This window comes from Cygnus atratus, chromosome 4 (assembly GCF_013377495.2).
Source record: "Cygnus atratus isolate AKBS03 ecotype Queensland, Australia chromosome 4, CAtr_DNAZoo_HiC_assembly, whole genome shotgun sequence".
NCBI lineage: Eukaryota > Metazoa > Chordata > Aves > Anseriformes > Anatidae > Cygnus > Cygnus atratus.
The window spans coordinates 51,728,972-51,741,098 of NC_066365.1; positions in this window are offsets into that span (position 1 = coordinate 51,728,972).

Genomic DNA, 12,127 nt, shown 5'->3' on the forward strand with positions numbered 1-12,127 from the left:
ATATCCCAAGGTATATCTGCCTTAACTTAGGCAGCTAGAGCTGGTTTGAACATTCATCCCCTCACATTACTCTACCCTGTTAGCATCTGTACCAAGCAGCATTGATTCATTCACATCATATATAACAATTTTCTCCTTCACCTACAAAATATGCATGCTGTGTCTAACCTGGGATTAACAATTCCCAGCCGCCTTCATCTCTGACATTGCTGTTTTCAGGCCATTATTTCTAGGTGAGCTCAGACCACCATTAGTCTACCAAAAGAACTCAGAAGCAAACTTCTGGATGTAGCACAGCAACACTCAGCCTGCGTTGCAAAACCATGAGCTTCACACAGCACTAACCCTAACCCTAACAGACCTCATTACATAGCAGGCTGCTCTCAAAAGGTCTTTCATTGTGCAACATATTTGTACACAGTACCCTTCATCAGAATGTGAAGAGACAAAGTAGAAATGCCTAATGAGACGTGTTGAACTCAGGTGTCTGGCTTAGAAGCATACATCGTACAAGTGCCAGAAAGTCTATGAAACATACAGAGGAAGAAACAGAGTAGTCATATGAATCATTTTGTACCAAAGCCTCCAACATATGCAATGGGATCTACAGTATGTCTCTCCAGTTAGTTATTAAGGTCTAAAGTCAAGATTTAAACTGAATGACAGTGACAAGAGTGGGTTAGTGTGAACAGTGCTTCTAAATGCTACTTGAACGAAGATTCAGCAATAGGCATAGCTGAAGAGCAGGACAGGAAGGCTTAACAGCATCTCACTTGCATGTAGTACCCATAAGTTTAAAAAAAATAAATAAATAAAAAATCAGATTTATCTATTTACCTGATGATTTCCTTCCCTCCCGTTGAAATTTTCCTAGGTCTTATCTTGCTACCCTTTAAATCCTTCTAAAATATAGATTCTGCACTGGGGCCAGACTTTTAAAGCTGTTTTCTACACCCCTAGTCCCATTTGTTTCTTTGTTCTCTTTCCTGCTTTTCTCAAACAACCTTCCACATTATGTATTATTCCATTCTTCAGTTTTGCTCACTCCCTGATGAGATGTCTTCATCCTCTATGTTTCTAAATAATTAATACTTTTGTATATGTAGCACTTTGTAACATATTTTTCATTCTTGCACCATTCCAGGAACCTCATTAGCATAATGGTAGGATAGATGCATATTGAACTAGAATTCGATTTAGTGCAGTGCTCTCAGTTCCTGTTGTAAGGTCACAATTGGATTTCATTAGAGACTAAGAATAAAGCTGCTGGCATACACTGTCATTGTTTGGTTCTTATTTAATCTTTTGGAAAAAAAAATATATATATATTAGCATTTAAAATGCTGAGAAGAGTAAATTACTAGGCACCTAGCAGGACTCCAGATTGGTCAAGCTCCTCAGCTGTCCTGGTTTACCCTGGGCTACACTGGTATGTGCATTAGTGATGTACCACACAGTGAGGGATCTTTTCAGACACAAATTTGTTGACACCAGCAGCTGACTGGTGTCAAATTGGATTCCAAGATTGGCACTGAATCACTACCAGCAGAGGAGAAGATCGATCCTAATGTCATTCCTGAAGAAATCCCTGTTCAATATAACAGCAGCGCAAGAGGTGATGACACACCAGTGCCGAATCTTCTCCTGACCTCGGGAGCTTTGGATTTGCTTCGTTTTGCTTCTTTTAAGGGTGGGCCGATCTAAGTGAGGCTTGGAGCTTCTACTGCATAGATCCTTGTGCTCTTCTGCTCATTTAAAAAATGGGAACAACACTAAACTGTGTTCTCACCTCTTCCTTCCAGCATATCTTCGCCTGTATAAGCTACTTGTAACAGTAAAGATAATTTCTTACCATTCTTCCCAAAACAGATTACTGAGTCTGCAGTCATTGATCTCTGTAACAACAGCACTGTCACAAGCTATTCAAGGTCTGCATATTAAGATCAAGGAGGGAAAGAAAACTTAGCTTAGTGTTCCTAATTCTGAAGAGACTGAACAGACCAAAGGAAAAAACCTTGGCTAGAGATACATGAGTCAAAGGTCAGTTGCATCTCAGGACAGCACACAGATGACTGCCTTGCATTGCCTCTTAGGGAGAAATACATGGTGTGTACCCAGAACCAGCTACTGGCATGCACTTCACTGTTGGAAAACGTGAAGGTCAATGTAAAGCCCTAGGAGCAAAACAGTTCTCATCAAGTTCAACACTGGTCACTCCACTCCTTAATGTACAGCTGTCCTGGGTCTGTCCCCTCCCAGCTCCTGCTGCACCCCCAGCCTGCTCGCTAGCAGGACAGAGCGAGAAGCTGAAAAGTCCTTGGCTTGGTGTAAGCATTGCTCTACAACAATTAAAACATCAGCATGTTATCAGCGCTCTTCTCCTAATCCAAAACATAGCACCCTGCCAGCTACTAGGAGGAAAATTAACTCTGTCCTACCTGAAACCAGGACAGATATCCACCCCTTATTCCATACCATTTATGTCATGCTCAGGTTACACTCTTTCCAATACCTTCTAATTAGTCACCATTTTCATCTATGATATATAGCAACCATGGTAGTGATGACATACAGTGTTATATGATAATTAACATACTACAATTCAACTCATGGGCTATTCTCACCCAGTATTAGGTCCCCTTGAGGTACACACCGAACCTCCCCATTCTTTTGCATTACCCACCAAGTGCATCCAGGTCCCTGGGCAAAAGCAATCCCACGAATGGGCTTGCCTTTTCCTGAGGCAGGAGTAGCCCAGACTGTCTTACCCAGCATGTTTCTTACGTGCACTACAGGAACTTTATCCCCTTCTACAGTGCGTAACAGGTTTGATTGGGCAGGTCCAGCTCGGTTGGCAGATCCTCTAGTATTGACTAACCAGGTGGCCTTTGCCAAATGTGTTTCCCAATTTTTGAATGTCCCAGCACCCATCGCTTTCAGTGTAGTCTTTAACAGTCCATTGTATCGTTCAACTTTCCCGGAGGCTGGTGCATGATAAGGGATGTGATACACCCACTCAATACCATGTTCTTTGGCCCAAGTGTCTATAAGGTTGTTTCGGAAATGAGTCCCATTGTCTGACTCAATTCTTTCTGGGGTGCCATGTCGCCATAGGACTTGCTTTTCAAGGCCCAGGATAGTGTTCCGGGCGGTGGCATGGGGCACAGGATATGTTTCCAGCCATCCGGTGGTTGCTTCCACCATTGTAAGTACGTGGCGCTTGCCGTTGCGGGTTTGGGGGAGTGTGATGTAATCAATCTGCCAGGCCTCTCCATATTTGTATTTCAGCCATCGTCCTCCATACCAGAGAGGCTTTAACCGTTTGGCTTGTTTAATTGCAGCACATGTTTCACAATCATGAATAACCTGTGCTATAGTGTCCATGGTCAGGTCCACCCCTCGGTCACGAGCCCATCTGTATGTTGCATCTCTACCTTGATGGCCTGAGGTGTCATGGGCCCATCGGGCTATAAATAATTCACCTTTATGTTGCCAGTCCAGGTCCACCTGAGCCACTTCAATCTTAGCAGCCTGATCCACCTGCTGGTTATTTTGATGTTCTTCAGTAGCCCGATTCTTGGGCACATGAGCATCTACATGGCGTACCTTTACAACCAGGTTCTCTACCCGGGCAGCAATATCTTGCCACAATGCAGCAGCCCAGATGGGTTTGCCCCGGCGTTCCCAGTTGTTCTGCTTCCATTGCTGTAGCCACCCCCACAGGGCATTTGCTACCATCCATGAATCAGTGTAGAGATAGAGAACTGGCCACTTTTCTCGTTCAGCAATATCTAAGGCCAGCTGAACGGCTTTCACTTCTGCAAACTGACTCGATTCACCTTCTCCCTCAGCAGCTTCTGCAACTCGTCGTGTAGGACTCCATACGGCAGCTTTCCATCTCCGATGCTTTCCCACCATACGACAGGACCCATCAGTGAACAGGGCGTATTTCTTCTCATTTTCTGGTAGCTTGTTGTACAGTGGGGCTTCTTCAGCACGGACCACCTCCTCCTCTGCCGATATCCCAAAGTACTTGCCTTCTGGCCAGTCCATAATCACTTCCAGGATTCCTGGGCGACTGGGGTTTCCTATTCGAGCCCGCTGAGTAATCAGTGCAACCCACTTGCTCCATGTAGCATCAGTTGCATGATGTGTAGAGGGGACCCTTCCTTTGAACATCCAACCCAGTACCGGCAGTCGGGGTGCCAGAAGGAGCTGCGCTTCAGTACCGATCACTTCCGAAGCAGATCGAACTCCCTCATATGCTGCCAATATCTCCTTTTCGGTTGGAGTATAGCGGGCCTCAGATCCTCTGTATCCCCGACTCCAAAACCCCAGGGGTCGACCTCGAGTTTCCCCAGGTTCTTTCTGCCAGAGGCTCCAGGTGGGACCATTCTCCCCGGCTGCGGTGTAGAGCACATTCTTTACGTCTGGTCCTGTTCGGACTGGCCCAAGGGCTACTGCATGAACTATTTCCTGCTTAATTTGTTCAAAGGCTTGTCGTTGCTCAGGGCCCCATTCAAAAGCATTCTTCTTACGAGTTACTTGGTAGAGCGGGTTTACAATCAGACTGTAATTTGGAATATGCATTCTCCAAAACCCCACGACACCTAGGAAAGTTTGTGTTTCCTTTTTGCTAGTTGGTGGAGACATAGCTGTTATTTTGTTGATCACATCCATTGGGATTTGACGACGTCCATCTTGCCATTTTATTCCTAAAAACTGGATCTCTCGTGCAGGTCCTTTGACTTTATTTTGTTTTATGGCAAAACCGGCCTTCAGAAGGATTTGGACTATTTTCTTCCCTTTCTCGAAAACTTCCTCTGCCGTGTCACCCCACACAATGATGTCATCGATGTACTGCAGGTGTTCAGGAGCCTCCCCCTGCTCCAGCGCAGACTGGATCAGTCCATGGCAAATGGTAGGGCTATGTTTCCACCCCTGGGGCAGCCGATTCCACGTATATTGGACTCCCCTCCAAGTGAAAGCAAACTGTGGCCTGCACTCTGTTGCTAGAGGGATGGAGAAAAATGCATTAGCAATATCAATTGTGGCATACCACTTGGCTGCCTTTGATTCCAGTTCGTACTGGAGTTCTAGCATGTCCGGCACTGCAGCACTCAGTGGTGGCGTGACTTCGTTCAGGCCACGATAGTCCACTGTTAGTCTCCACTCACCATTAGACTTTCGCACTGGCCATATGGGACTATTAAAAGGTGAATGGGTCTTGCTGATCACTCCTTGGCTCTCCAGTTGACGAATTAGCTCGTGGATGGGAATCAGGGAGTCTCGGTTGGTGCGATATTGCCGCCGGTGCACAGTTGTGGTAGCGATTGGCACTTGCTGTTCTTCAACCCTCAGCAGCCCCACAACAGAAGGGTCCTCTGAGAGACCGGGCAAGGTAGACAACTGTTTAATGTCCTCTGTCTCTAAGGCAGCTATGCCAAAAGCCCAGCGGAACCCTTTTGGGTCCTTGAAATATCCTCTTCTAAGATAGTCTATGCCAAGGATGCACGGAGCATCCGGGCCAGTCACAATACGGTGCTTTTGCCACTCATTTCCAGTTAGACTCACTTCAGCTTCCAATACAGTTAACTGCTGGGATCCCCCTGTCACGCCATAAATACAGATGGGCTCTGGCCCTTTACAGCTTGATGGCATTAGAGTACATTGTGCACCGGTGTCTACTAAAGCCTTTTACTTCTGTGCGTCAGACGTGCCAGGCCATCGAATCCACACAGTCCAATAAACTCGGTTGTCCCTTTCCTCCCCCTGGCTGGAGGCAGGGCCCCTCTAGTCCTGGTCAGAATCTTCGTTTCTGTGTTTAAAAGACTGCCTGCTAGAAGTTGGAGCAGCAAACTTTTCAGAGAACCCCTTTCTCCCGATTGTTTTCTTTTGTAACTCACGTACCCGTGCCTCTAGGGTCTCAGTAGATTTTCCATCCCATTTTCTCATGTCCTCTCCATGGTCACGTAGGTAGAACCACAGGGTGGCGCGGGGTGTGTACCCACCATATTGTCTTCTTTGCACGGATGCGCGTTTACCCCTAATAGCCGAGACGCTGGTTCGTACAGGTGGGGAAGAAAATACACTCTCTTTAAGTTGGTGGACCTCTTCAAAAAGTTTCTCCAAAGTATTCTCTTTTAGTTGGTGGCCACTGGTTCGTTCAGGGGGGGGGGAATATAAATTCTCTTTAAGTTGGTGGACCTCTTCAAAAAGTTTCTCCAAAGTATTCTCTTTTAGTTGGTGGCCACTGGTTTGTTCAGGTGGGGGGGAAGATAAATTCTCTTTAAGTTGGTGGAACTCTCCAGAGAGTTTCTCCACAGCCGAGACGCAGGCCTGTAGGGAAGAGGAGAGATTTCCTTCGTACTGCCGGAGTTGTTTAGCCATGTCACCCACTGTGGGATCTTCACCGTCTTTCCAGGATATTATTGCCAATGTGCTGGCCCATGTTGATGGTGCATTATGTACAAACTTCCGCCATATGGGTCGAGTACACTGAACGTCATCTGGATCTGTGGATGTTTGTGCGTCGTCTAGGTCCTTATAAATTACTTCCCGTACGGCTAATTCCCTCAGGTACTGGATTCCCTTCTCCATGGTGGTCCACTTGACTGGTAGACATACAAGTTCTTCCTTGTAGGGATACCTTCCCTTCACAGCTAACAGGAGACGCCTCCAGAGGCTGTGAGATCGTGCTCCATCTCCAATTGCTTTGTCAATGCTTGCATCTCTAGCAAGGGATCCCAACCGTTTGGCTTCCCTGCCCTCTAATTCCACACCATTGGCTCCAGTGTCCCAGCACCGGAGCAGCCAGGTGACAAGCTGTTCACCTATACAGCGACCAAAATCTTTTCGCACATCTCGTAGCTCACGCTGGTATAGGGTTCGGGTAGTTACTGTTGATTTTTCACCATCCTCATCCTCATCTTCATCCTCCTGCACACTTGATGGCCCAGCCTCGTCTTCTCCACGCCCAGACTTAGCAGAAGACTTTCTGCGTTCTAAACGACCTGAGTCTCTATACCATTTTTTCACCTTTTCTACAGGGGCAACTTGCACTGCTACAGCTCGCCTCTCCGACCCAGCCACAGGGTCTGCCACAGGGGTTGGAATACCCTCTGCAGGGGCAACTTGCACTGCTACAGTTCGTTTCTCCGACCCAGCCACAGGGTCTGCCACAGGGGTTGGAGTACCCTCTGCAGGGGCAACTTGCACTGCTACAGTTCGTTTCTCTGACCCAGCCACAGGAGTGGGAACGGCTGCGGGAGCTGGAACGGCTGTGGGTGCCGGGACGGCTGCGGGAGCTGGAGCTGGAACGGCTACGGGAGCTGGAACGGCTGTGGGAGCTGGAACGGCTGCGGGAGCTGGAGCTGGAACGGCTGCGGGAGCTGGAGCTGGAACGGCTGCGGGAGCTGGAACGGCTGCGGGAGCTGGAGCTGGAACGGCTGCGGGAGCTGGAACGGCTGTGGGAGCTGGAACCGGGACGGCTGCAGGAGCTGGAGCTGGAACGGCTGCGGGAGCTGGAGCTGGAACGGCTGTGGGAGCTGGAGCTGGAACGGCTGTGGGAGCTGGAACCGGGACGGCTGCGGGAGCTGGAGCTGGAACGGCTGCGGGAGCTGGAGCTGGAACGGCTGTGGGAGCTGGAGCTGGAACGGCTGCGGGAGCTGGAACGGCTGCAGGAGCCGAAACCGGGACGGCTGCGGGAGCTGGAGCTGGAACGGCTGCGGGAGCTGGAACGGCTGCAGGAGCCGAAACCGGGACGGCTGCGGGAGCTGGAGCTGGAACGGCTGTGGGAGCTGTCACTAGGTTGATAGTAGCATCAATTGCAGCTCGATAGGCACAGGCCAGACCCCAGCACGCCACAGTGATTTGTGTCACTTCGGAACTGCCGGAGTCATGACACCTTTTTTTCAAGCATTCTACCAGTTTTTTAGGATTTTGCAGTTGTTCAGGGGTGAACGTCCAAAACACTGGAGGTGCCCACTGCCCTAGAAACCTGCCCATATCCTCCCACACTCCCTGCCACTCGCAAATATCCCGCCTCAAGACAGATCTCCGGATGAGATTCCTAAGTAGTTGTTTAACCTTAAACAAAACCTGAAGCGCATTCAGGAGACATAACAACAAGAACATGCTGGTCTGAGTATCCCAAGGATATTCAACATCTTGGAGAGCTACCGTAACTAGCTCGGGGGATAAGAGGGTGGTGAAGGAGGAAGGGAGAGTGAACAGGTAGGAGAAAATATCTTCCCCTGTCCCCTCCAGAGATTGACTCCCTGATGAAAAAAGGCAATAGGTGTAATTGCTAATAGTTTCTGAGATATGGTTTCCGAAGTATAGAGTCGACGACAGTGCTGAGTACAAATACCAGGTTAGAGTCATGACCAGATATTTCATCATTTCATAAGCCATCGTTACACCACACAGTACCATAACAATCTTGAACCAGGGCCCGGAAAGGATAAACAGCATGACAGGGAGCACATACAGACAGTAACTTGCTATAATACTCAATTTGGGAAACAGGTATAGCAGACTTGAGATGAAAGCAATCAACATTGTGACTAGCAACTATTAAGCAGGTCGAATACTTATACCAATTTTAGTTTAACACACTCAGGTCAAATCTGTCGATATCTCAACCCTTCGAGCCCCACGTTGGGCGCCAAATTGAGCTAAACCACAACAACAGGCAACCTCTGTGCCTTTACTGTCAACTGTTCAGTCACTACGGTACTTTTACTTTTAATGTTCAATTTATTGATTATTTTTAAACAGAAAGAAACAGTAGATGTAAGAACTGAAGTACAGAAGCAGAAGGAACACAAGTTTTATACAGTGTAGCGTGCATGTATCCATCATCTCTAGGGCACAGAAGTTTATTCTTCAACTTCTTAATTTAGATAGGCAAGCTGAGTGTAAAGGATTGGAAAATTTCTTGTGTGATAAGATAGTAAATATTACTTTTTTTTTCTTTTTGTAATTGCCACTGGTCTGCTGATTTTTACATTTTAGATTGATCATCTAACCAATTCTCTATTATCTATAGGCACTCTACATGTTCAGTTTTTGATGATGATTTAATTCTATTGATATATTAGAAATAAACATAATTTGCTTATTTCTAAATGGATCTCAAGTCCATTTCAATGCAGTTTCTGTTAGCAAAGAATTTAAATAAATAGCAAAGGCTTCGACCAGAAACCTCAGTTGTCTCCACTTCAGAGCAGCACAGTTGATGAAAAGGCACTCTTTCATACATCCTTGTAGAAATAAAATATTCATCCTATCTTTTCAGTACTCAATCATGATAATCTTCATCTTCACTGCTGGTGAAGTGGAAAGACCTGGAAATGGGTTCTGCTTCCTTCCTGACCGTGCAGATGACTGATTTGTTTTTATCTGAGCATCACCAATTACTTTCCCTAGCTTTGTGGCTATACTGAATCACTTCTTTCTATTCTGTGCTTTCACTGAAATTAAAGAAACTGAAATGCTTTGATGGATCAAACTTGGAGACACTTGTACTGATGCTTAGAATTGCAAAGGTTAGAAAAACAACTGTGCCATTTATTTTGCACTCTTGAAAAAATTTTATGGCTGGAAGGGGCACTAGGATTTCTTTTCTTTCCTTTTCTCCTTACCTGGTTTTGTTGGCTTTCTGACATGTCTTTATTAACTCTTCAACAATTTGAAAGGAAGAAAAAACATTACGGTGTTGTTTTTATTTGTTTTGTTTTGGTTTTCTACCATAAGGTCACAACCAATATTTTTCTCTTATCCTTTATAACAGATTTGGAAATACTTTTTTTTGTGGCTGTAACTTTCTGTTCTTTAACCATTCCTTTCTCACAGAAATGTGGCAAGAAGGAGAATGGTTCTATTAAAAAAAAATGGGACAGGAATGGGAGAACCATTTCAGCACTGAGGCAGAAGTCACCTCCCTGTGGGATATCCCTTTCACTTATTTTTTATTTTCACTTCACATGCAACTCCTTTTTAGGCACTAACCTGGCTCTACATTCAAAGCTTGTATGTCCTACTTTCTTTTCCTATGATTTTGGAGCAGTTTCTGCCTCTTATCCTTTGTTAGGTGGGTCATGGACCCACTCAGAAAGTTATTCCAAATGGTTAATGAACAGAAAAGGTGTTTAACGTGTGCTTAATATTCTCAACATGCAGTTAGCCAGAGAAACAGTTAAAGCAGGCTGTTTTTCTTCTCTTATGCAGAAGCAAGGAGAAAAAACTTTTATCATCAAGACTGAAAGACTGAGTGCTGTTTTGTCTAGGGAAGGGAGAACCAAAAGGAAACATCACAGTGGTCTTCAAACACAAGAAATGCTACTGCAAAGACAAAAGGAATCCTTCATACTATGACCTTTGTGTAATGAGCAAAAGCAATTATATCAAATTACACAAAGTGGAAATTTAGGTTAGACATCAGACCAGACTTGACAATAGCAAGGATAATTGAGCACTGGAGGAGACTATGAAATATCCATCAGAGAAGGTTTTAAAGGACAGGCTAGACAAGAATAAGTCTAGAGTGGTAGAGCTACATCTGAAGCTGAGTGATAAACCAAATGGTCTCTTAAGGTCTCTTCCAAACCAACATTTTTTAATGACTTTGTGATTCTACATAGACTTATGGCCTATTCATGCCCCCTAGAAGTAAAACTAAAAACCTAGAATTATTTAATCTGTATTCTATTAAAACAAAACTAAACAACACACAGTGCATTTTTTTCCTCCTGATCAAAAGCACAAGTGGGAAACCTGGATATATGTTTTGTACCTGGAGGTAAAAATTGTAGAATTACAAGTATCTTTCCCCCTGTCACTTACCTGCATTTTTTTGGCATGAAGACCTATCACTACATTTTCCAGAATATCTTTTGTCTCCAAGTGGTCCAAATCTGTCCATGGTATGGAATGTGAGGTAAGTGACAGAGACAGCAGCAGAATGATCAACAATGTAGCTGTTTTATTAAGACTATATGAATAATTGATCATATATATTATGCATTTGTTCTTATGACTGCATAGCTTCAATGACATCAGAAGAGAAAGGACAATTATATGACAAAAGAAGAAAACCAAGCACTTCCTTGAAACATGATCAAAAGATCTTGATTTCATGGTTGGGTTGCTGTTGTCTGAAGGGATCCTTATCATACTGCATGCTATGTAAGCCAGCACTGGCAGCAGAAAACAGTGGACTAAAAAACACTTTCAAAGAGATATATACATTTCATACATTGAGTTTACAGAAAAAGATCACAAAAAATATGCAGAAAAGCATTTAGAGAGAACACAGACACCTAAATTCACAAGAACAGCCCAGAAAATTTCTGCCTCAGCTCTTGAGAACTGCAGAGCACAGTTTCTAATGTCTTTGTTTTCATTTTCTGGATGAAATTCGTTGCAAAACAGAAATTCAGCATTCAGAAGCGAAGTCTCCTAAGTGCCCTGTTTGCTGGGCACACGTCTGTTTGTGCTCTAGCATTGTTGATGGACTCTTAATTGGCATTCATATATACAGAAAAAGTCCAGCTGACCACTTTTGAGACTCACCACAAAGTGATTATCTGTGATAAAGGTGGTATTATTTTACCCAGATGTAGAAAGCAGCGTAGGATATCACTGATAGATCATACCAGAATATGTGCATTACTGGGAGATGAAAGGATTCAGGTACAGCAGGTCAAATCCTGGTGAAAACCCTGAACTGCCTCGTGCAGACCATTTATGTTCACGTGAGTTTTCCACATGGAAAACTGTATGTGATTTACACAGAGGTTCTCAGGTCCTGGGTATTTTTCTCTCCAATAATTGTGAAACAAAATCAAAACCCAAACAAAAAACTTTTTTTACATAACATTTTTTTTTTACTTCAGAAATATACTCCAAGAATAATATGAGCATCTCACTTTCAGCTACTGTTTGTGCCATAGTAACATGTTGGTGACATAGCATTTATTGAAAATGACAGCTTGACGGATGACAGGGCAAACCCTTTAATCCTTGTTTTTTACAGCATAGTAAGTTCCACATCTGATGCCAGAGAACATTTGCCTCACGTAAACACAGCCACATGCCCTATGAAGCTTTCAGATTCCTAAAG